This window comes from Mustela nivalis (assembly GCF_964662115.1).
Source record: "Mustela nivalis genome assembly, chromosome: 3".
Taxonomy (NCBI): Eukaryota; Metazoa; Chordata; class Mammalia; order Carnivora; family Mustelidae; genus Mustela; species Mustela nivalis.
Window position 1 is genome coordinate 113548665 of NC_139022.1, and position 27785 is coordinate 113576449.

Here is a 27785-nt window from a genome sequence, read left to right on the forward strand (position 1 = left end):
GAGAAGTGTGAATTAACTTGACTGTGATAATCATTTTCAATGCATAGGTATGTTAAAACATCATTGTCTAACTTACACTTATACATCTTTTATCTGTCAACTTTGTCTTGATAAAGTTGGAATGAATGAATGAAAAATAGAGTATGCTAAAGCCAAACTAAGATTTTAAGACTGAATTAAAAAAAAACAACAACCCTAACTGTATTGTGCTTATAAGAGATACAGTTTAAGTATAAGAACATAAGCAAGTTAGAAGTAAAAGAATAGAAAATATGCAAGCATCAACTAAATAGAGAATGGGTGACAATATAAATATTACAAATAAACAAAATTAGACAAATTGAATTTAAGTCACAAGCATCTAGAGAGATAAAGAAGGATTTTTCATGATAAAAGGCTTGATCCAACAAGAAGATGTACAATTCTATATCTCTATTTACTCAATAACTAAGCCTCAAAATACAATAGAAAAAAATGAAAAAAATGAACCAAATTAAGAGAGGAAAAGAAATCCACAGTTAAGCTGAGAGACTTAGCAACTCTCTTAATAGCTGATAAAATGATTAAAAATCTTCACTCAAGACATGAGACCTGAACAAAGTATTAGCAAATCTGTCTTAAATGATGTAATAAAACATCACATCCAACTATAAAACATTCCTTTTAAGTGGATATGGTACATTTATGATATTTGACCATATACTGAGTAGCAAAAAAATCTCCACAAATTTCAAAAGTGGAAATAATCCAAAGTATGTTCATTGGCCACAATGGAAATAATTTGGAATTCAAGAACTAAAAAGGTAACTAGAAAAACCCAAACTGCCTAGACATGAGATGATACACTTCTAAAGAGTCCACAAGTGAAAGGAATTACAATCAAAATTAGAAAATATGTTAAACATAGTTATTGAAAAAAAAACCACAAAAAATGGTAGGCTGAATGACAGTGCTCAGGGAAATTTGTACTATATCTTATAAAAAAAATCAAAGAGACTGAAAATCAGTGATTAAAATTCCTTTCAGGAGCTGAGAAAAGAGAGCATCAAAGCTTAAGAAAAGAGAGGGAAAGAAATAATAAAGAGCAAAACCAATGAACTATAAAACAAACGTAAAAAGTATTGACAAGACTGGTAATTCCCTAGCAAACCAATCAAAAATTACAACAACAACAAAAAAAAGAGAGACAAATACAAGTTACCAAAATCAACAAAGAATAAGGAAATGTCTCTATAATCCTAAAGACATCAAGGTAATATATATAAATGTATGCAATAAACCTTACAATTTGCTAAATCTGACAAAAGAAGAAGTACGAAATCTAGAATTTTCTATCATAATCCCATTTATTCATTCTATTCCAGCTTCATAGCTACATTTGGCTTCCCCTCCCCCCCTTTTCTCTTCTCTTTTCTTATCATTTCCATCTGAAGACCTCTTCACTGGCATTTCCCTATGGAATATTCCCTCCTTACACTTCTTTCTCCAGATCTTCTTGATCACCAAATTTAAATTAATATCCTTCTCCCCACCCTGGAACTCCCAGATTACCTGTTACTTACACCCATTACTTTTTTTCCTGACGGGTTTATCTTTTAATGTACCAGTTAATTTAATTATTTGGATACTGGCCAGTAGATATTGACCGTTCTCTCAATTAGAATGTAAGCACCACAAGGAAAGTACTGAGAAGTCAATTTGTTTATTTCCAGCATGTAGAACTGTATAGTACAATAACACTACACATTGTATAGTACTATGATAATATATTTCAAGGTGTATTAACATGCATTTCTCTTTTTCCACACAGGTCAATTACTTCTTGGACTTTGGGCTAAGATCAAGTATTGTATTTCCACCCAGGTCATGCCTTCTTAGTCTTCTACAGGATTTGCTCTGAGGGCAGGTGGGAAGGGATAGAATTAGAAGGAAGGTAGCCTTTGAAACTCTGGAGGATAGCACACTGGGAAACTCCAGGCTGATATCGGATGACTCAAGTAGGGAATTAATGAAAACACTGAATGAGTAGGTGAAAAGAAGGGCTGTCATGTTTGACCCTACTTTGTCTTTTGTTGCCAGAAAGGCAAGAGAAGTGGGCAGTTTAACGTAGGGGGACCCACAGATGACATGACTGAGATCTGGCAGCATTTTTAGGAGCATTAAGAGCTGGACAGGTAGGGACTGGGGAGGGTGGGCAGATAAAGAGAGTGGTGGAAAGAGCTGAACAGAAGTTACAGTGCTCTGACCAAACCAACATTCTTGAGTTGAACCCACCAAATGCATTTGGAGTCCAAGTCCAGCATATAGACAAAGGAATGCACTGCAAAGACGTAGATACCAAAAATCTCAGAGGGAAGTGAAAGCACTGTGATTTCTGATCTACAGCCCATCTCCCCAGCTACGGAAAGGATAAAGGGGAGGTGAGGAGAACTATCAGGAAGAGCCGAATATTAGCTAAAACCAAACCAAAACAAGGTAAATGAAAAAAGTCATTTAAACTAGAAGAAAAATTAACATCAATTGACAAGTTTAAGTTTTCACTGTCCCTATGTCAAGGGACATAGGGAGTTGTGAGGAAAGATTTAATACACTGTAGGAAGCTAGATGCAGCATTTTCTTTTCCTAATTTAGTATCATCTTTGATCTTATAATGTGTATCGTGACAAAATTAACTACAGGTGAGAGTGTACATGTTTAAAAAAAGTGTGCACATGATTCTAATTGGTTGCTAAAGGTAAATTAAACAGTGAATAAGCACTCGTTTTATTTTATTATCTTAAAGTGTATTGGAGGTATCTAAAATCAGTGAAGTACTAGACTAGACGGCATATGGGTACCATGTCAAATTCTTTGGAAAGCTTTTATATGGAATATTAATATGATGCAGGAAAAAGAAGGTGAAAGATGGCTTAAGTGAGTGTTCATAATATATTGTGAAAGGAAGTGAGTCCAGAGGGGGAGTGGTATACAGGGTAGGCACAGGTGGCCAATTTCTAAAATTTTGCTCTTTTGAGAGCTGGAGAGACTATCATGGTAATAGACAAGTTCCAAAGAGGTTTATTCCTTGCTTTTCTGGTTTTCACATGTCCTTCATCTTTATAATAAACTTTCCCATCAAGCAGACCCACCTTCTTCCTACACTACGACAATGAAAAGGACTGCGGTTTTTTGTATGAAAGTAAGAAAAATTAAGAAAGTTTATGTCTGCAGGCTAGTTTTGCACTCCTACTATTGTATTCTAGATTTATTCTACTTCACATTAACTTCTCTCTTTTAGAAAATTTAAGGGCAGGTTATTGGATGGTTTCAGAAGTTAAACTCTCAAATCCTTAGGGACTTTAAATTAAGCCAGACTCCAATGTACCTTACTGTGGTTTGGATATATTTTTAATACATCATTAAAAACATATACCATTTGGACACACTGGTTGGCTCAGTGGGTTGAGCCTCTGCCTTCAGCTCAGGTCATGCTCTCAGGATCCTGGGATAGAGCCCCACATCGGGCTCTCTGTTGAGCAGGGAGCCTACTTCCTCCCCTCTCTCTCTGCCTGCCTCTCTGCCTGCTTGTGATCTCTGTCTGTCAAATAAATAAATAAAATCTTAAAAAAATATATACCATCTAAAATTCTTAATTTAGATTTCAGTGCAACCTGAAAATATAATGTTTGTGGCACACTGAAAAAGCTGTATGTGGTAGATTACACATCTAATGTTTATAAGTCAGAAATGAGAAATTTAGGGCACCTGGGGGGCTCAGTGGGTTAAACCGCTGCCTTCGGCTCAGGTCATGATCTCGGGGTCTTAGGATCGGAGTCCCACATTGGGCTCTTTGCTCAGCAGGGAGCCTGCTTCCCTCTATCTCCCTCTCTGCCTGCCTCTCTGTCTGCTTGTGATCTCTCTCTGTCAAATAAATAAATAAAATCTTAAAAAAAAAAAAAGAAATGAGAAATTTACAATGCAGTCTACCACAAACATGGATGAAAACTGGTATTTGCATTACTAAGTTAATTTAAAAATGATCAGTCAGAGTCCTCGGGCTTTCTGTATGACTTAGGTCACAAAAGCAAAAAACAAAACAAAACAAAAGCAAACTAGGCTTAATGATTTCCTCTGCCTTGGAAATTAAAAAACTGTCATGAATTTAAAAAATAGGTAAGATGAATCACATTTGAAGACTTTTGTGAAGTTGAAGGATACAGCTGGAAAAATTTAAAAGTGTTCTGATTGCATATAAATCAGGAATTTGGGCTAACACATTTTTATAATGTTATACCGTAATCATATCCTGAAGGCATTAAACAGGGACAATTAAAACTAAAAATATCATGCTACTAAAAGGTTCTATAAATTGCTTTTTTAGAATACTAGTAAAAAACACTAACAGCATGCATTTATAACCATAAACCAACTCAAACATCAAAAGAATTTGATACAACATTCTATTTTCATCATGCCAATTTTAATCATTTTGCTACTTTTTATAACTATTTTTCTACTCACTATGGTTTTTATTCAAGTAAAGAAAAGAAGTAATTTTATAAACTGGAAAAAATCTAAAGAATACAATTAAAATATAATTACAATTACATATATCTAATATTCTTAAATCTCAAATACTAAAATTTAAAATACTGAGTTTAATACAGAGATTTGACATAATTTGTTAAATAAAACATATTTACTCAAGGACAAACATTTCAACTTTAGATGCATTTCTAATATCTCAGCATTTTTAAGGTCTATACACTGAGGGTATTAATAGTAAACTGGTTAAAAAACCTTCTCAAAGATGATTTGATGTTTTCTAGAACTCCAATTGGAATTCAACAACAAACTTTTTATGACCTGTTTTCTGCATGAAATACAGTATAGACAAAACGCAGAGAATAAAGCTTTAAGAATCTATGTTCTTGTGTCAGATATTCTAGGGTTTGAGTCCCAGCCTTGATTTTTAGCTGTGTGACCAAAGAAAAGTTACTTCTTTTTTCTGAACCTCAGTTTTCTTAACAGTAAAACTGGGAAATTAACCGTTTGGCTTAGGAATGCTAACTAATGTAGATAAAATATATTAAGTCTGTACTGGCTCATGTGAAACATGGTAACCATTAAATATTAAACTTTCTTATCTCTAAAATGAGGTTTGCAATCCCTTATGACACAGAGGTTTTGAAGGGTTAAAACGGAGGTGATGTATTTAAAGACCCATGGCATGTGGTCGATTTTTTTTTTTTTTAAGATTTCATTTATTTGACAGAGAGAGACATATCAAGAGAGGGAACACAAGCAGGGGAAGTGGGAGAGGGAGAAGCACTCTTCCTGCCAAGCAGGGAGTCTGATGGGAGACTGGATCCCCGGACCATGGGATCATGTGACCTGAGCTGAAGGCAGATGCTTAAGGACTGAGCCACACAGGCATCCCATGTGGTTGATTCTTACTAAGTGTTCTCCAACACTGACAACACCCTGTAAGTGTGTGGTGAATACAAAGTTGCACTTGTAGACTTGTTAAAAACTAAGAGGACCTCAGAGTATTTTCTAAATTAAGATGTGTTTTGTTTCCCAAGGATATATTCAGCATATTTTAATACTCACATAGTGTTTAACAGTACCATTAAAATATTTTCTAATATAAACAAATTCCTATAACCAAATGAAGCTTTAACAGTAAAGGATCTTGAGAAGGAAAGTACCTTATGAACCATCACTTTTCATAATAATTCCATAAGAATTATGTATCCAAGACTTACCCCTGCAACATGTTGTGCTAAAATAGAAATATAAAGTGTCTGATTTATGTTTTGGCCAGAGCCTAATAAGAAATATACCAGCAGCCAAGAATTAAACAAGATAAGTTCAGCTTTGCTTTTATTCTAAACCACAGGAAAGATGTCATTTTCCCATCAGGAATTCATTTCTATTCAGAAATACACGGAGCACCTGTGTTCAGAAATACAATGAGCACGCTCAATACTGTGCTATGTGCTGAGGACACAGACAGGAAGTGAGCAAGATCTTTGATCACAAAGAGATTAAAAGGAGAGGAAATGAATGCAAGATATATTGAATTCCTCCAAAAGCATGCATGGTAGTGTCAGAGAAGCTAATGATTCAAAAAGTGAAAGTTAATTAGGATTCTGAAAAATGGGTAGAATTTGAACAGGGATGAAGGAAGGAAAGGAAAACAAAGAAAGTCTTCTATTTAGAAATTCTAAAAAAAACCACCTTTGAACACACTCACTAGAGTCTGCAAAAATTATCAGCTCTTCAGTAGGGCCTCAGTTTAGAAGAGTGCATGGAGCACTGGGTGTGGTGAAAAAAATAATGAATACTGTTATGCTAAAAATAAATAAAAAATAAATTTTTAAAAAAAGAGTGCATTAGTGTGAATTTAAAAGGGGCACAGTGGGGAGATGAGGTTTTAGAAAGGCTTCCCAAGTGAATGAGCAAAGGTGTTTGGTAGGTGATATCTGGGTGGGATTTCAGTCTCTTCTGTTCCTTAGGCCCTAGGGATTAGGGACTCTGTGCAAGATACAACCTGCAGAAACCTTTGGGAAATCCTGAGCTGGAATGTCAAAAGCAAGTCTAACAATCCCATAATGTCTTTCTCTTTTTATTTTAAAATTCATTTACAGTAACATTTACTTTTTATTCAACAGTTCTAAGAATTTGAACACTCATATTGATTCACTTAACCACCATCACCATCAGGAGCCAGAAAATGTCCATCACTCCCCAAAACTGTTTTGTGTCTTCTCTTTATAGTTACACTCTCACCCCTTTTTAAAATAGGTATGACCACTGGATCATTATAGGGTTGTCTTTTAGACACTGTCTTGTAAGTGGATTCATAAGGCAGGCAACCTTTTTTTTTTTTTTTTAAATTTCTTTTCAGCTTAACATTATTCATTGTTTTTGTACCACAGCCAGTGCTCCATGCAATACGTGCCCTTCCTAATACCCACCACCTTGTTCCCCCAACCTGCCACCCCCAGCCCCTTCAAAACCCCCAGGTTGTTTTTCAGTCCATAGTCTCTCATGGTTCACCTCCCCTTCCAATTTCCCTTAACTCTCTTCTCCTCTCCAACTCCCCATGCCCTCCATGTTATTTGTTATGCTCCACAAATAAGTGAAACCATATGATAACTGACTCTCTCTGCTTGACTTATTTCACTCAGCATAATCTTTTCCAGTCCCGTCCATGTTGCTACAAAAGTTGGGTATTCATTCTTTCTGATGGAGGCATAATACTCCATAGTGTATATGGACCACATCTTCCTAATAGAGACCAACTTCTTTCACTGAGCATAATGCTTTGACATTCCTCCTCAAGCTATTACAGATTGTTTAAAGCATTCGCCTCTTAAAGACGATTGGATTGCTTCCAGTTTTTCCCAATTGTGAACAAAGTAGGTATCAGCATTCATGAAGAGGTTTTGTGTGACGGTAAGTTTTAGTTTTTCTGAAGTAAAGACACAGATACGGGCTTGTAGGGTCATATGGTAAGTATATGTACAACTTTATAAGAAATTGCTAGATTGTTATCCCTAGGGGTTATAAAATTTTGCATGTCAGCAGCAGTGTTTGAGGATTAAAGTTGATCCATATTATCCACAGCAGTTGATGGTGTCAGTGTTTTAAATTTTAGTTATCAAATATATACATAGTAATATCTCCTTGTGGATTTAATTTGCATATCCCTAATGACAAGTGACAACGACATCTTTGCATTGTTTACTTGCCATTTATATATTCTTTTTGTGAAATATCACGTCATGTCTTGCACATTTTTAAATTGTCTTCTTAGTGATGAGCATTGAGAGTTCTTTATATATTCTATACAGAAGTCCTTATGTCTAGATATGTGATTTATCAAGATGGCTGACCCTTGAGAATGCAATGGGTAGAGGTGCTGGGCCCCCAACACACACACACAAATCCACAAATAGCTTTCAGGGAGCCTGGGTGGATCAGTAGATTAAGCATCTCACTCTTCATTTCTTCTCAGGTTGCAATCTCCTGGGTCCTAGGATCAAGCCCCGTGTTGGGCTCTGTGTTCAGCAGGGAATCTACTTGAAGATTCTCCCCCTATGCCCCTCCCCTGGCTCTTGCATGCTTTTTCTCTCTCTCAAATAAATAAATATTAAAAAAAAAAAATCCACAAATAACTTTTGACTCTCCCAGAACTTAACTACTAAATGTCTACTTACTGTTAATCAGGAGGAGCCTTACTAATAACATAAAGTTAATTAATACCTATTTTGTATGTTATATGTTTTATGTACTGTATGCTTACAATAAAACAAGCTAGAGAAAAGAACAGGTTATTAAGAAAATCACAAGAAGGTAAAGTACAGTGCTGTACTGTATTTATCAAAAAATATCCATACATAAATGGACCCATGCATTTCAAACCCATGTTGGTCAAGGGTCAATTATATTTTCTCCTGGTTCATAACTTGTATTTTAATCTCTTAACAGAACAAATGTGTTTTGGTTTTGTTTTAATATCGATGAAATCCAGTTTACAATTTTTCGTTTAATATATCTTGTCTGTGGTATTAAATCTAAAGACTCTTTATCTAATTCAAGGTCACAAAGATTTTTCTCTTATGTTTCCTTCCAGGCATTCATAGTTTAACATTTACATTTAGATTAATAATCCATTTTGTATAAACACTTATAATATTTTATTTATTTTATTAAAAAAGTGAAAGAACTTTATTATTATTCATTATGCATAGTGATGTCCACTGTTTTCAAGACCATTAATTGAAAGATCATTTTTTTTGGGATTTTATTTATTTATTTTAGAAAGGGTGTATGTACGTGTGTGTGTGTGTGTGAGAGAGAGAGAGAGAGAGCAGGGGGAGGAGCAAAGGGGGAGAGAGAAAGAATCCAAGTCAACTTCACACTAAGCTGAGCATGGAGCCCAGCATGGGGCTAAATCCCACAACCCTGAGATCATGACCTGAGCCAAAATCAAGAGTTGGACACTTAACCTACTAAGCCACCTGGTGCTCCTATTTGTTAAACAGAATTTGTACCCTTGTAGGAAATCAATTGGCCATATTTGTGTGGATCTACTTCTAGAAACTCTATTTTGTTTTTGTTTTGTTAAGATTATTTATTTATTTGAGAGAGAGAGAGGGAGAGAAAGAGCACCAGCAGTGTGAAGGGCAGAGGAAGAAGCAGACTCCCCACTGAGCAGGATCCCAATGCAGGACTCGATCCCAAGACTCCAGAACCACAGCCTGAGCCAAAGGCAAACACCCAGCCGCCTGAGCCACTCAGGTTCTCCTGGAAACTCTATTTTGATCCATTGACCTACATACTTATTTCTTAAACTATACCACATCATCTTGACTACTCAAGCTTTGTAGTAAGTGTTAAATCAAGTGGCATGATTCCTCCAAAACTATTTTTCTTTTCAACAGTGCTTTGGCTATTCAGTTATTTGCCTTTCATATAAATTTTAGAATCATCTTATTTATATCTTCAAAAAAGAGCTCAGGGACACCTGGGTGGCTCAGTGGGTTAAAGCCTCTGCCTTTGGCTCAGGTCATAATCCCAGGGTCCTTGGATCGAGCCCCGCATTGGGCTCTGTGGAGAGCCTACTTCCTCCTATCTTTCTGCCTGCCTCTCTGTCTACTTGTGATCTCTGTCTGTCAAATACATAAACAAAATTAAAAAAAAAAAGAGCTCAAACTTTCATTTTGTGTTAAATCTATAGATCAATTTGAGAAGAGTTGCCTCTGTACTATGCTGAATCTTCTAATCCATGAATATCATAGGTATCTCCCTTCATTTAGATTTCCCTTTATTATTCTCAACATTTCATAGTTCTTACTACACAGATTCTGCACATATTTTGCTAATTTTATATGCAGATATTTCATTATGGAACTATGAAAAATTTTAGATATGTTTATATTACATATGTATTTATATGTGTATTGTATATATACTTGTATGTATACACACACATATACTTAAAATTTCAGTTTCAGAATGTTCAATTCTAGTACATTAAGTCACACTGACTTTGTCGACTATATTCTGTGATCCCATTAAGCTCAAATATTAGCTTTAAGAGTTTTTTATATATTCTTCATCCTTTTCTACTATGCAAGGAGTCTTTTTTTTTCTTTGCAAAAAGAGTTTTTTATTCCTTAGCTCAAAATATTTATGCTTTTTTATTTATTATCTTGTTCTACTTCTAGTCTTCCCTAGGAAGGATGCAGTGGACAAACCTGCCTTGTTCCAGACTAAGTGCAAAAATATTCCTTCTTTCACCATTAAATGTGATGTCAAGTGTCAGACAAATAGTAGATATTCTTTATCAAGGCAGTTCCCTTCTATTCCTAAATTTCTGAGAGTTTTTATTATGAGTAGATAATGAAATTTGTCACATGCTTTTTTCTCTGTAGGTTGATATGATCATGTCTCTTCTTTAGACTTTAAGTAAGTTTAATTATATGCATTGATTTTCAAATATTCTATCAGTTTTCCTTTTCTGAGATAAGCTCTATTTGGTTCTGCTCTGTTACTCTTACATATTACTGGGTTAAATTGCTAATTTTTATATCTATGTTCACGAAGAATATTGGTCTGTAGTTTCATGGGTACTTTTCTCCTTGGCTTCTTGGTTTGGTTTTTGTATCAGGGTAATGCTGACTTCATACAATGAGTTGGGACTTGTCCTCATCAATCTGTTTCCTTAAAGTGAATGTAAAATTGTATTATCTTTTCTTTGAAAGAATTCACCAATGAAACTTTCTGGTCTTGAAGATTTCATTCTTGGATGGTTTTATTTATTTATTTATTTTTAAAATTTTATTTATTTATTTGACACAGAGAGAGAGAGAGAGATCACAAGTGGGCAGAGAGACAGGCAGAGAGAGGGGGGGAAACAGGCTCTCTGCTGAGCAGAGAGCCCGATGTGGGGCCCGATCCCAGGACCCTGAGATCATGATCTGAGCCCAAGGCAGAGGCTTTAACCCACTGAGCCACCCAGGCGCCCCTCTTGGATGGTTTTAAACTACAAATTCAATTTCTTTAATATGTATAAGATTATTCGGGCTCTTTCAGATCAGGGTAAGTTTTGTTAGTTTGTGACTCTCAATCAATTGCTGTATTTCAGCTAAGTTGTCAAATTCATGTACATAGACCTCTTTGTATTATTCCCTAATGATTTTTTTAAGGTCTGAGGAGTTTGTAGTAAGATATCCCTTTTGTTGCTGATATTATTTTGCCTATTTTCTTTCTTTCTTTCTTTCTTTCTTTTTTTTTTTTTTTTGGTCAGACTTACTAGAGGTTTAGAATTTATTTGACATTTTCAAAAAAACAGGTTTGCTTTCATTATCACTATTGTTTTTCAGTTTCCATTTGATTGATATATACTGTTTAATACCCCCTCCCCTCCTTTTCTTCTTTGAGAGAGAACATGTAGGAGGGAGGGAGTAGAGGGAGAGGGACAAACGGAGAGGGAGAAAGAGAATCCTAAGCAGGCTCCACACCCAGCATGGAGCTTAACTTGGCACTTGATCTTATGACCTTGAAATCATGACTTGAGCAGAAATCAAGAGTCAGACACTTAACTGACTGATCCACCCAAGCTCCCCAGTATTTCCTACCTTTTGGTTGACACAAATGTGTTTTTGTTTTGTTTGTTCCTCTTTTTTAGTTTATTTAGCTAGAAATTTAGATTATTGATGAGACCTTTTCTCTTTTTAATAAAAGCATTTGATCATATAAATTTCCATCTAAACATTGTTTTACTTGCATCCCATAATTTATATGTTGTCTTTTCATGGTTTTTTTCTTTTTTCAGTTCAAAAGTCTATATTTTTTTTAATTTCCTCTTCGACCCATAAATTATTTATAAATATTATTTTCCAAATATTTAGAGAACATTTTCTTCTTATTGTTCTATAGTTCATTATTAGTTTAATTCCATTATGTTTAAGAACAGAAAGCATATGCTTTGATTCATTCAGATTTCTAAAAGTTTGTTTTATGAGCTAGAAAATGTTCTCTCAGAAAATGTCACTTGAAAAGCACATGTATTTTGCTATTTGGGGTAAAGCAATGTGTCCATATCAGTTAATAATGCTGTTTAATTCTTCACATGTGTGCTGATTTTCTGTTGACTACTAAGATATGATTGTCAGTATCTCCAAATATAACTGTGAATTTGTTTATTTCTCCTTTTAGTTCTGTTGGTTTTTCTTCCATGAATTTTAAAGCTCTTTTGGTAGGCTGCTGAAATATTTAACACCATTATATCTTCTTGGTGGATTGACCCTTTTATTATTATATAACATCCCTCTTAGTTCTTAATAATTTTCTTCATTCTGCAATGTACATTTTAGCCATAGAAGGGTTTTTAGTTTTTTTTATTTATGGTATATATATTTTACATACTACATTTGAAGTGAGTTTCTCACAGACAGCAAAGAATCACGTCTTTATTTATTTATTTATTTATTTATTTTTTAGATCCAATCTGGTAACTTTTTAAATTGGTGTGTTTAGACTACTTCAATTTACTCTAATTACTGAGATGTATGTTGGGATTTCGGTCTGCCATTTTGTTATTCGTGTTTTATTGTTGATGTCGTTTGTGCCCTCGTCTTTCCTTTCTTCTGTTTCCATTTCCTGTCTTGTTTCTGTTCTTTTGAAATAAAAGCTTTGATAAGAGGGAAGGTTGCAAATTTTTTGAGTATGCCATTTTTATTTATTTATTGTGTTTCCAACTACATGTTTCTATATACCTGTTTAGTAGTTGCTTACTATAGGTTTTACATTATATATATCCAACTTTCAAAGTTTACTTAGAACCAATATTTTACCAATCAAGTGAAATGTGGGAAGTTTAACAACATATAGGTCCTTTTATACTCCTCCATATATGTTGGAATTGTCTTGCATATTACATTTAAATCTATCAAAAATACCATCAGATGATATTATAATTTTGCTTTCAACTATCTAACATATTTAAAATATTCAAGAGGAGAAAAATTATATATACCAATTCTCCATTCCTTTTTTTTTTTTTTAAGATTTTATTTATCTATTTGACAGAGAGCGACACAGCGAGAGAGGGAACACACACAGGAGGAGCAGCAGAGGGAGAGGGAGAAGCAGGCTTTCCGCAGAGCAGGTAGCCCAATGTGGGGCTTGATCCCAGGATCCTGGGATCATGACCCAAGCCGAACACAGATGCTTAATGACTGAGCCACCCAGGCACACACCAATTCTCCATTTCTTTTGCTCTTTCCTTATTCTCGGTGTTCCAGCTTCCATTAAAGATAATTTGCCTTCTCTCAGAATTACTTACTTTGGCAATTCTTTTAAAGTTGCTCTTTTGGTTATGAATTCTCTTAGTTTTCCTTCATTTGAGAATGCTCTTATTTTATCTTGAGTTATATTGACAAAACTTTCTGTCAGTGTTTTAAAAATGGTGCGCCACCCAACTGGTTCTTATGGTTTGTCATAACAAATCTCCTGTCAAGAATATCATTGTTCCCCTAAAACTAACGGTTTGTTTGTTGTGTCATTTTGTCTTTCTCGTTAGTGTTCTGTTTGATTGTGATAGTTCTAGCTGTGCATCTCTTCAGGTATTTCTTATTTGAAATTTTCTTGGCCTCTTGAATCTGATGATTTAAATCTTTTGCCTAATTTGAAAAAAAATTCAGTCATATTTCTTCCCTTTCTGTCCTTCTGGGACCCATAATGACTACTTCTGATATTTCCCACAGATCCCTAAGACTCTCTTCATATTTTTTTCCAAATTTCTTTTCCCTCTGGTGTTCAGACTGGATATTTTCTTCTGATCTACCATTAAGTTTGTGAACTCTTTTCTCTGTCATCTTGATTCTACCACTCTGAATATGCAGACAAATTCTTATTTTGCTTATCTTTCTTAAATTCTAATATTTCCATATGGTTTTTGTTATATTTGCTTATTATGTTTATTTGTTTATTATATATAATATATAAATATATATAATATATATAATTACATATATATTAAATATATGATATTAAGTATCATCATTCTTCATTAGATAAGACTGAGAGTCTCACAATATAGTGTTAAAAATGTCCAAGAACAGGGTGCCTGGGTGGCTCAGTGGGTTAAAGCCTCTGCTTTTGGCTTTTATTTGAGACATTCTATTTTTTCTTTCATGTTAAAAATATTTACCATTACTTTTTGGAGTATCTTTATAATAGATATTTTAGTCTTTGCCATATAATTCCAAAATTTGCACCACATTGGGAGTAGTATGTGCTGAGTGTCTTTTCTCATGCAAATTGAGACTTTCCTATTTCTTTATAGATGGTGTAATTTGGGGTTGTTCTTGGACATTTTTTTAAATTTTTTTTTTAAATTTATTTGACAGAGATCACAAGTAGGCAGAGAGGCAGGCAGAGAGAGAGAGGAAGGAAAGCAGGCTCCCTGCTGAGCGGAGAGCCCGATGCGAGGCTCGATCCCAAGACCCTGGGACCATGACCTGAGCCGAAAGCAGAGGCTTTAACTCACTGAGCCACCCAGGCACCCCGTTCTTGGACATTTTTAACACTATATTGTGAGACTCTCAGTCTTATCTAATGAAAAATGATGATACTTAAAATTGTTTTAGCATAAAATGATAAAAGTTCTGAAATTCCAAGGTTCTGTAGGCTTTGGTTTCATTGTCAAATTTTCATTGTCAATTTTCAAAGCTCTTTACACTCCTATCCTATATGTTTGTCATCTAGTGACCAGGCTGGGAATTAGGAGGCTCAGCAGCTTAGTAGCTCATTTTGCAAAGAAATTTCGTGGTCATGTTCACACATACAAAGCTGAGGTAAGCAAGAATTGTTGATAAGCAGCTGTATGAGGTTCCTTTCCCTTGCTCTTCCCTCTTCATTATCTCCTTTTACCTTGTATGTTCTTACGGTTTGCATTTCAGTAATTAGTACTGCCAGAAAGTCTGGAATTAGGTACCCTACTCTATAGTACAGTTTTCATCACTGTGTCTAAGATTGAGCAGTAAAATGGTGGTTACAAAAAGCCATGGGGTTCACCCTTCCCTTTCAAAATAAAAGCTTTATAGACCAGAGAGGAAGATTCATCTCAGATTTTTATGACTCCTGTTACTGACACTGTTGCTGTCCACACTGTCACTATCATAGGATTGCTTGGTAAATGGGGCAGGAAAGAATGCAGACAACTTTTTTGAAGTGAATTCCCCCACTTTCTCTGAGCATTAGGAGACCTTCCAGGTCCTTGATACAAAACTAAGGAATTTCCTAGCTCCCTCTCTCACTCTATATGCCTTAATGACCACCTTCTAGTTATGACTGTTCTGAGTCCAGAACAGAGAAAAATAAACTTACTGCTGGTTTGGTGATACTTCAAATTCTCGCCTTATTCTCAATCTGCACACAACTATTTACCTTTTAACATCCCCAAATCATTGTTGCATTCTCCCATTTTTATAGGTATATTCAATGAGACGGTGGAGTATGTTCATTCCAGCTTACCTTAAACTAAATATAGAAGTTTCTTCTCTGCCAAAAAAAAACCCCAAAACAAACAAACAAAACAACCCAATAAGAACTAGCATCTTGTAATTTAAAGAAAATTACCTATGAAACTGTATTATTTCTACAATGCAAATGAAGCACCTCAATAATCTCAATATTCTTTAGAGTCATCACCATTCCTAACCACTTAGGAACTAGAATTGGAAAGACTATGGCATGTGCAAAGCAACAAATGTGCTGGATCATCAGATTAGTTTGGTATTAGTGACACAAAGTGCTGTAATATCTGGAAAAGCATTTTCTTCTGTATGGGCTTACACAGTTGTTGCACATTTTACCACCTAATAATTGATAATATTCTACGTATCATAATAGAACTGACCTTCTGAAAAATTTCACTAAAGTTATATAGATTACATTGATATTAGTATGTGCTAATAATTAAACAAAGAGAAAAAATTATTTATAAGCTCAATTTTCTTCAATTCTCTTATGAGAAGAAAATAAATGATACAGAAAAATTCTGAGATCAAGACAGAATCTTCTGATCATGAGATTATTAAATTTGATGACCCCTCCCTTTTTTTTTAATACTAAAGCATTTGGATACTTCAGAGAGGTGTATCAATATATTTATGCTTGGAAACCACGATGGTATAAATGTAGGGAGAGAGCATGGCTCAGAACAAAAAATGGGAAATTTTAGTTACCCAGGCAAGAATACCAAAAGGAAAGCAAAAAGGAAAAGACTTAAAAGAATGTGGAAATATTTTCATTTTATTCACCACTCTGTCCCCAGCACCTAGCACCTCATATGCTTTTAGGCACAGAGCAGGTACTCTGAAACACTGGGAAAAAATTGGATGAATGAAACACAATAAAGAGAAGGAGAGAAAAACAAGTGAAAGAAGATCATCTGAAATGAAAGAAAACCAAGGAAAACTGAGGAAGAAGGGCATGTAAAGAAAAACAGTTTCTATTATCTCCTAAGACTGATTCGAGGACTTTCAGAGATCAGAATTTAGAAATGAAAATCATCATCCTTTTTCTATCTGACACTCAGACCCTAATGCTCTGTGGTATCTGGACTGAAGGAAAGGAAAGTTGGAAGAAACAATATAAAACCAGCTTCCAACACATGCAGCAAATGCTCTTTTGCTGATTCCTAGTAAATTTGTTGTGACTGGGGGATTAAGTAATGAAAATCCTAAATTAAAAAGATAATTATTTTAGCTCAATATTTCTGAACTAAGCACTTTTAATGTATAATTTACAATTCTGAATAATATATAAAAGCATGTCTGAAATATGTTCATTAATAATAGAGTGACCATAAAGTTAATTTGCCTGGGCATTGTCCTATTTTATGTTTTTATTTCTTATTAATTATGTCTCCTTTAACTTTTCAAAGTTTCTAAGTGTAAATTATAGGTTATATAATCACTTTATCAGTATATGAATGTCATGGGCCTTATTGTTGCAAAACTAGAGTGGCCTAACCTGACACCTTGGTTTTCTTATTTTCTTTACCAGAAGCCCAAACTTTGGTGTATTTTCTTATATTACGGGTTGGTGCCATCCAATTGTCTTCTTTTGACACCCAGTTTTTCCCACCCCTTTCCTTTCTGCTCCACAGGGTTAGTGTTCAGAACTGCTTCAATTTAGTATGTTTTTTGTTCATCATTAATGCAATAATGGGAAAAAATTAAATGTTGAGAAATTACAAAGACTGTAGGTTGTAGCAATTTCTTGTAAAATCCTCTTAAAATCCTTTCACAGTTCTACTGTCCCATCAGGTATGGTAAGTGAAAATCTCTTTGAATGTCTCCCTTAGCTTTTATTTCTTAACACCCATTTTCCTTTTTCTTACTCTGGTTTCAGAGGGCCATGAATTATAATGTCATCTAAGATGGCTTTATGTTCTTCCAGTATATAAAACCCCAATGTATAATGTATAAACATATACAGCCTTTAGTCTGACAATGTTAGCTTTCTGTAACTGCATAGCAAATTACTATAAATGTAGCAGCTTTTAGGGGCACCTGCATGACTCAGTGGTTCAGTGTCTGCTTTCGGCTTAGGTCATGATCCCAGGATCCTGGGATCGAGCACCATGTTGGGATCCCTGCTCAGTGGAGACCCTATTTCTCCTTCTCTCGCTTCCCTTGCTTGTGCTCTGTCAAATAAATAAATTAAATCTTAAAGAATGCAGTGGTATCTAATAACACCCATTTATTACTGTACAATCCTATTGGGATCACTTAATTGAGTTTTCTGCTTAGAGTCTCACAGGGCCAAAATCAGAATGTCATCCTGGCTGGACTGTAACCTCACATCTGGAAAAATACCAGTTTCTATGTTCAGTTAGGTCGTTGGTACAATTCAGTCCCTTGCCTCTGCTTTAATAGGTAAATGGAATTAGACCTCTAAAGCTTAAGGTAAACGGAGGGAGTGGACTTACATTGCAAAATCCCTTCCCAGCAGAACCTAGATTAGTGGGGCCACTGGGTGGCTCAGTAGGATAAAGCCTCTGCCTTCATCTCAGGTCCTGATCCCAGGGTCCTGGGATTGAGCCCTACATCAGGCTCTCTGCTCAGCAGGGAGCTGCTTCCTCCCTTCTCTCTCTCTGCCTGCCTCTCTGCCTACTTGTGATCTGTCAAATAAATAAATAAAATCTTAAAAAAAGAAAAAAGAACCTAGATTAGTGTTTGAGCAACCAGGAATGTCAGGAGTGTCATCTTTAGACATCTGTCTACAACATAGGACATATTCCATTTGCATTTCTGGGAATATCCACATTATTAAAGAATGAGCAGCAATTTATAACAACATATCTCATACCAATATGATAAATTCTGGGTATTTCAAACCTGGATCCAATTTATATAAAATTAAACACATTGAAGGCAATGCATGTGTCTAATAGGTTTACTAATCCCTTTTACTGAAGTATACGTCCCACTATATTGAGTGAGCAAGACCCCCACTGTCACTGCTGAATCTAGCAAGGCCCTGGAAGGGACTTTGAAGATGGTTAATACCTAAACATATTTGAATTCCATTGAAGACTTGATTACATTACTAATTCACTTACAAAGTAAGATTTACATAGGAGAAGCAGTAACTTCATTCTTTGCCTGGTCTAAAGGAATACAAATTTCAAAATCTTGAATATGAAACTAGCATTATTTTTTGGTAGAAGAAATATAATTCTGACCCAAAGGGCATTAAAATAGAATGGATCTTAGCAATTTTTCCATAATTTCGGTCTCTAAAATTCTCTGTGCTTCAGGTGTCATAATGCAAAAGAAATGGACAACAGCTTTTTAATGAAAATTAAGCTACTTAAAAAAACTAGCTTGACCTCTTCTTCTCACCCAATAAAAATGATTACTTCTGCTGAAATGTGGTTTGGAGAATGTACTAGTGTTTGGAAAGGGAAGTGTCTGGATATTCTCACATGTGCAGTGTCAACATAAAATGGTTATTTAAGTATGTTTTAGCGTCTGAATATGTTTCTTCTTGGCAGTTGATTTCTAGGTGGTCTGTAGGCCTATTTGACGATTTGCAAGCACATAAAACCAGAATTATTCAGAGCAGCGTAGAAGAATAAATTATCATTCCAATCTGCTAACAGATAGGACAAGAAACTTTATTAGTAATATAAGAGCATCCAAGTCCTAGCAATAGAATGCAGAGAGGAGTAAATCATCCCAGAATGGAATATCTGGTGGTAAAGGATGCATATCATCTCTTCTCAACAAGAGCTAGAAAAATATTCACAGCTAAAACCTCATACTGACCAACACATATCTTTGCCAGCTTCACATATTCATCCATTGTATATACTTCAATGGTCTTAGGAAGTTTCATGAAAAACACACGCACACTAGCAATCACTGACTTCTCACCATGGATTATCAATTATTCCCAAGTTAGAGCAGAATTTTTCAAAGAGTATTCTGCAGAATCCTGGGCTTCTATAAACTCTTTTTTAGACCTTTTCAAGAGGTCCACAAGGTCAAAACCACCAACATTTGTGCTAATGGGGCAAATGCAATGATAGGTACAATGGCCTAGCACAAATAAAGGCAGGAGCACCAAACTTGAGAGTCAATCGTTTTTTTTTTTAAGATTTTATTTATTTATTTGACAGAGAGAAATCACAAATAGATGGAGAGGCAGGCAGAGAGAGAGAGAGAGAGAGAGGGAAGCAAGCTCCCTGCCGAGCAGAGAGCCCGATGCGGGACTCGATCCCAGGACCCTGAGATCATGACCCGAGCTGAAGGCAGCGGCTTAACCCACTGAGCCACCCAGGCACCCGAGAGTCAGTCATTTTTATTTCTCATTGACACTCGCTCCCAGTGGGAAAAACTACAGTGTCCCTTTAAAATGTCCTAGCTGAAAAAGTAAAAGGTATTAATTTTACTAAATCTGCACCCAAGTATAGACATTTCTTAATATTTCAAAACAAAAAGGACGTATAGATAAAGCATGTCTGCTGCAGACTAATAATACGATGTTGTCTCTAGGAACAGGTGTGTGAGACAGTTTGAGTTATGAGCTGAACTAACGTTGGTTTTTATTGAACACCCTTTTTACTTAAAAGAATGTCTAACAGGGAAGAGACGCAAGATGGCAGAGAAGTAGCAGACTGAAATGACAGCAGATCCCAGGAGTTCCGCTAGATAGGTATCAAACCATTCTGAACACCTACAAACTCAATAGATAGGAGAGAGAAGAGAAGAAGAGCAACAATTCTAGAAACAGAAAATTGACCATGTTCTGAAAGGTAGGACGTGGGGAGAAGTGAATCCGAAGTGATGGGAAGATAGACCGTGGGGGGAGGGGATGACTCCTGGCAAGTGGCAGAGCAACGGAGCACAAAATCAGAACTTTCAAAAGTCTGCTCCACTGGGGGACATGGCTCCAGAGGCTAAGCAGGGGTGGAGCCCTCACAGCGACAGGGTGGTCTCAGGTCCTGTGGGGTCACAGAATGATCAGGGTGTGTGACTGTAGCAGAATTTGCAGGTATTAGAACAGGGAAGCCGGCTACAGAGACAGAGCTGAGGAATGAGCTCTCAGCTCAAGGTTGCCTTAAACTGTGATCCATGGCACAGTCAGACCACTACTCTTTCAGCAGGGATCCCACAAGTGGCAGATCCAGGGAGACTCACCTAATTTCTCTGGAGGCAGGAATCTGCTGGGTTTGGATACTCCAAACAGGGCAGAGTGCCAGACCCAGAAATGCTTGGTCACAGGCTGGGTGAGCTCGAAGCGTGGCTGAGACCAGGGAGATAGGAGTGATTGAGTGCTTTTCCCTGAAGGCACACAGAGGAGTGGGGCCCCGAGCTCTCGGCTCCTCTGGGCTGGAGAGTGGGAGGCCACCATTTTCATCCCCGTCCTCCAGAGATCTACAGAAAGCATTCAGGGAACAAAAGCTCCCAAGAGTGAACCTGAGCAGATTACTTAGCCCACCCCTGGCAACAGTAGTGCAATTCCACCACGTGCAAAGACACTTGAGAATCACTAAAACAGGCCCCTCTTGCAGAAGAGCAGCAAGAATATCCAGCCAATACCAAGCTCAGTGATCAAGAAGAAGAGCGGAATTCCAGAGGAAGGGAAAACAAAGCATGGAATTCATGGCTGTCTCCCCATGATTCTTCAGTCTTACAAAGTTAATTAAAATTTAAAAATTTTTTTCTTATTCTAATATTTTTTTAAATATTTTATTTGTTTATTTGACAGACAGAGATCACAAGTAGGCAGAGAGGCAGGCAGAGAGAGAGGGGGAAGCAGGCTCCCCATTGAGCAGGGAGCTCAATGTGGGGCTAGATCCCAGGACTCTGAGACCATGACCAGAGCTGAAGGCAGAAGCTTTAACCCACTGAGCCACCCAGGTGCCCCTTATTCTACTCTTTTCTCTTTTAATGTATTTTAACTAGTTTATCATAACAATACCTTTCTTTAAAAAAATCTTTTTGAACCTTCATTATTATAGTCATATTTTATCCTTCATTGTATCTAACTTTATATTTTGTATACACATAGGGTTTTTTCTTCTAAAATATTTGGGGATACAACTTCTTCTAATAGATCAAAATATACCCTAAATCTAGCACAGAGCATTATTCTAGTCTCCAGCCTGAGCAAATTTTCTCCACTTTCTTTTTCTTTCATTTCCCAACCAACTTATCTTATCAACTCCTTTTTCAGACTTTTTAAAAAATTTTCATCATTATGGTCATAGTCCATCCCTTCATCGTGTTTACTCTTATTTTTGTGTGTATATATATATATATATATATATATATATATTTTCCTTTCTTTAAAATTTTGGGAGGTAGTTTCTTTTGAGAGACCAAAATATACCCAAAATCAAGTGGGTGGCTCTGTTCCATTCACTAGTCTAATATATATATATATATATATATATATATATATATATATATATATATAAAATTTTTAAATTTAAAAAAAATTTCTGAAGTTCCTTTTACCCCTTTCTTCTTCTTCCCACAATCTGGGGTCTCTTCTGATTTGGTTAACACACATTTTTCTGGGGTCTTTGCTACACTTTTAGTATTTTATCCTCTTGTTCATATATTCTTATCTGGATAAAATGACAAGGTGGAAAAACTCACCACAAAAAAATACAAGAGACAGTACTAAAGTCTAGGGACCTAATCAATACAAACATTGGTAATATGTCAGATCTAGAATTCAGAATGACAATTCTCAAGGTGCCAGCTAGGCTTGAAAAAGGCAGAAGATTTTAGAGAAACCCTGTCTGGAGAAGTAAAATCCCTTTCTAGAGAAATAAAAGAACTAAAACCTAACCAAGCTGAAATCAGAAAGCTATTAATGAAGTACAATCCAAAATGGAGGCTCTTATTGCTAGGATAAATGAGGCAGAAGAGAGAATTAGTGATATAGAAAACCAAATGACAGAGAATAAAGAAGTTGAGCAAGAGAGAGACAAACAACTACTGGACCACAAGGGGAGAATTCGAGAGATATGTGATACCATAAGACAAAACAATATTAGAATAATTGGGATTCCAGAAGAAGAAGAAAGAGAAAGGGGGACAAAAGGTATATTGGAGTGAATCATTATAGAGAATTTCCCTAACATGGCAAGGGAACAACATCAAAATCCAGGAGGTGCAGAGAATCCCCCTCAAAGTCAATAAATATAGGTCTATACCCTGTCATATAATAGTAAAACTTTTAAGTCATAGTGACAATGAGAAAATCCTGAAAGCAGGCCGGGTTAAAAAGTCTGTAATATACAATGGTAAAAATATTAAATTAGCAGCAGACTTATCCACAGAGACCTAGCAGGCCAGAAAGAATTGGCATGATATACTCAAAGCACTAAATGAGAAAAACTTACAGCCAAGAATACTATTTCCAGCTAGGCTATCACTAAAAATAGAAGGAGAGATAAAAAGCTTCCGGGACAAACAAAAATTAAAAGAATTTGTAAACACCTAATCAGCTCTACAGGATGTATTGAAAGGGGTCCTCTAAGCAAAGAGAGAGCCTAAAAGTAACAGTCCAGAAAGGAACAGAGACAATATACAGTAACAGTCACCTTACAGACAATACAATGGCACTACATTCATATCTTTCAATAGTTACCCTGAATGTAAATGAGCTAAATGCCCCAATAAAAGACACAGGGTATCAGAATGGATTAAAAAAAAAAAAACCATCAAATATGCTGTCTATAAGAAACTCATTTTAGACCCAAAGACACCTTTGGATTGAAAGTGAGGAGTTGGAAAACAATTTATCATGCTAATGGACATCAAAAGAAAGCTGGGGTGGCAATCCTTCTATCAGATAAATTAGATTTTAAGCCAAAGACTATAATAAGAGATGAGGAAGAACACTATATCATACTCAAAGGGTCTGTCCGACAAGAAGATCTAACAATTTTAAATATCTATGCCACTAACATGGGAGCAGCCAACTATATAAACCAATTAATAACAAAATCAAAGAAACACTTGATAATTATACTATAATACTGGGGGAATTTAACACCTGCCCCTCACTGAAATGGACAGATTATCTAAGCCAAAGATCAACAAGGAAATAAAGGACTTCAATGACACATTGGACCAGATGGATATCACAGATATATTCAGAACATCCCATCCCAAAACAATATAATACACATTCTTCTCTAGTGCTCATGGAACATTCTCCAGAAGAGATCACATCCTGGGTCACAATTCAGGTATCAACCAGTATATATATATATATATATATATATATATATATTCCCTGCATATTTTCAGACCACAATGCTTTGCAGCTAGAACTCAATCACAAGAGGAAAGTTGGAAAGAACTCAGATCCATGGAGGCTAAAGGGCGTCGTACTAAAGAATGAATAGGTCAACAAGAAAATTAAAGAAGAACTTAAAAAATTCATGGAAATAAATGAAAATGAAAACACATCTGTTCAGAATTTGTGGGACACAGCAAAGGCAGTCCTGAAAGGAAAGTATATAGCAATACAGGCTTTTCTCAAGAAACAAGAAAGATCTCAAGTACACAACCTAATCCAACATATAAAGGAGCTGGAGAAACAACAGTTAAGAAATCCTAAACCCAGCAGGATAAGAAAAATAATAAAGATCAGAGCAGAAATCAATGAAATAGAAACCAAAAAACAATAGAACAAATCCACGAAACTAGGAGCTGGTTCTTTGAAAGAACTAATAAGATTAATAGACCCTTGGCCAGACGTATTAAAAAGAAAAGAGAAAGGACCCAAATAAATAAAATCATGAACAAAAGAGGAAAAATCACAAGCAACATCAAAGAAATAACAATTATAAGAATATATTATGAGCAACTATACCCGGCAAATTTGACAATCTGGAAGAAATGGATGTATTCCTAGAGACATATGAACTATCAAAACGGAACCAGGAAGAAATAGAAAACCTGGACAAACCCATAACCAGTAAAGAGATTGAAGCAGTCATCAAAATACTCCAACAAACAAGAGCACAGGGCCAGATGGCTTCCCAGGGGAATTTTACCAAACATTTAAAGAAGAATTAATACCTAGTCTCCTGAAACTGTTCCAAAAAATAGAAATGGAAGGAAAACTTCCAAACTCATTTTATGAGGCCAGAATTAGTTTGATCCCAAAACCAGACAAAGAACCCCCCAAAAAGGAGAATTACAGATCAATATCCTCATGAACACAGATGCAAAAATTCTCACCAAAATACTAGCCAATAGGATCCAACAGTACATTAAGGATTATCCACCACAACCAAGTGGAATTTATTCCTGGTTGCAAGGTTGGCTCAATATCTGCAAATCAATCAATGTGATACAATACATTAATAAAAGAAAGAACGAGAACCATATGATACTCTAAACAGATGCTGAAAAAGCATTTGATAAAATATAACAACTCTTCAAAGGCCTAAGGATAGAGGGTACCTACCTCAATATCATCAAAGCCATCTATGAAAAACTCACAGTGAATATAATTCTCAATGGGGAAAAACTGAAAGCATTTCCCCTAAGGTCAGGAGCATGGCAGGGACATCACTATCACCACTGTTATTCACCACGGTACTAGAAGTCCTAGCCTCAGCAATCAGACAACAAAAAGAAATAAAAGGTATCCGAATAGGAAAAAAGGAGTCAAACTCTCACTCTTTGCAGATGATAAGATACTATATGTGGAAAACCCAAAAGATTCCACTCCAAAACTGCTAGAAGTCATACAGAAATTCAGTAAAGTGTCAGGATATAAAATCAATGTACAGAAACCAGTTGCATTTCTATATACCAACAGTGAGAAAGAAAAAAGAGAAATTAAGGAGTCTATCCCATTTACAATTGCACCCAAAACCATAAGACACCTAGGAATAAACCTAACCAGAGACAATGAATCTGTACTCAGAAAACTATAAAGTACTCATGAAAGAAACCAAGGAAGACCAAAAAAAAAAAAAAAAAAAAAAAAAAAAACACCAAAAAAAAAAAAAAGAAAACAAAACCAAAAAAAACCGAGGAAGACAAAAAGACATGCTCATGGATTGGAAGAACAAATATTGTGAACACGTATATGCTACCTAAAGCAATCCACATATGTAATGCAATCCCTATCAAAATACCATCAATCTTTTTTCCAAGAAATGGAAGAAATAATCCTAAAGTTTCTGTGGAACCAGAAAAGTCCCCCAAATAGACAGAGGAATGTTGAAAAAGAAAACCAAAGTTGGTGGCATCACAATTCCAGACTTCAAGCTCTATTACAAAGCTGTCATCATCAAGACAGGATGGTACTGGCACAAAAACAGACACATAGATCAATGGAACAGAATAGAGTGCCCAGAAATAGACCCGCAACTGTGTGGTCAACTAATCTTCGACAAAGCAGGAAAGCATGTCCAATGGATAAAAGACAGTCTCTTCAACAAATGATGTTGGGAAAAATGGACAGCCACATGCAGAAGGAAACTGAGCCATTTCCTTACACCATACACAAAAATAGACTCAAAATGAATGAAAGACCTCAACACGAGACAGGAATCAGTCAAATTCCTTGAGGAGAAGACAGGCAGCAACCTCTTTGACCTCAGTTGAGGTCAAAGAGGTTGCTGCCTGGGTTCTAGCAACTTCTTCTTAGAAACAGTGGGAAAGGCAAGGGATGCAAGGGCAAAAATGAATCACTGAGACTTCATCAAGATCAAAAGCTTTTGCACAGCAAAGGAAACAGTCAACGAAACCAAAAGACACCCAATAGAATGGGAGAAGATATTTACAAATGACATATCAGATAAAGGGTTAGAATCCAAAATCTATAAAGAACTTATCAAACTTAATACCCAAAGAATAAATAATCCAATCAAGAAACAGGCAGAGGACATGAACAGACATTTCTGCAAAGAAGACATCCAGATGGCCAACAGACACATGAAAAAGTGCTCCAAATCACTCAGCATCACAGAAATACAAATCAAAACCACAGTAAGATACCACCTCACACCAGTCAGAATGGCTAAAATTAACAAGTCAGGAAACAACAGGTGTTGGAGAGGATGCAGAGACAGGGGAACCCTCTTACATTGTTGATGGGAATGCAAGCTGGTGCAGCCACTCTGGAAAACAGTGGAGGTTTCTCAAAGAGTTGAAAATAGAGCTACCCTATGACCCAGAAATAGCACTACTGGGTATTTACCCTAAAGATACAAATGTCGTGATCCAAAGGGGCACGTGCACCTGAATGTTTATAGCAGCAATGTCCACAATAGCCAAACTATGGAAAGAACCTAGATGTCCATCAACAGATGAATGGATCAAGAAGATGTGAGATATCTATCTATATTTAAATATAGTTAGATATAGATATATATATGTATGTATATGTATATATGTATAGTATTCCATTACATATAATGGTATACTATGCAGCTATCAAAAGAAATGAAATCTTGCCATTTGCAACGACATGGCTGGAACTAGAGGGTATTATTCAGAGTGAAATAAGTCAATCAGAGAAAGACAATTATCATACAATATCCCTAATATGAGGAATTGGGAGGTTTGGGAGGTAGGGAAGGAAAAAATGAAACAAGATGGGATCAGGAGGGAGACAAACCATAAGAGACTCTTCCTCTTACAAAAAAAACTGAAGGTTGATGGGGGCGGTGGAGAGAGTGGTTGAGTTATGGACATTGGGAAGGGTATGTTGTATGGTGAGTGTTGTGAAGTATGGAAGCCTGACAATTCACAAACCTGTCTCCCTGGGACAAATAATACATTATATGTTAATTAGAATAATTAATTTAAAAAACAACAACAAAAAAGAATATCTAACAAATACTGGTTATTCAGACTTGAGAATTGGGTTGACATTCACCCAAAAATGAACAGAAAGTAACCTGTCACTCTAAAGAAATGAACAGGTGGTATTTGTAGATACACATAATGAATTCTGTTCACAACCCTATACATATAAATGCTGAATTAAAAATTACAAAAGTCCCCTAATTCAAGGCTGAGTATATAAATAAGGGAAATCCTCCTGCAGGCCTAAGGAAAAGAAAGGAGAATGTGGAGCTCCGAGCTGGCAGGCACTAATGTGCTAGCCCTTCTGGGATTTGCCAAACTCAAAATCAAAGGTGTTCTGTCTAAGACATGCTACTGAGACAAAAAGAGAGACTGCTCAAGGTAAGACCTTGGAACTGGAACTTCTACATAAAG

General features: G+C 35.9%; 1 protein-coding gene across 1 annotated transcript in view; it reads right to left on the minus strand.

Annotated features, from left to right (window-relative positions):
* The window catches only part of ADAMTS19 (ADAM metallopeptidase with thrombospondin type 1 motif 19), a 255032-nt gene that overhangs the window by 147028 nt on the left and 80219 nt on the right, over nt 1-27785 (minus strand). The gene's annotated exons all lie outside the window — the stretch shown is intronic.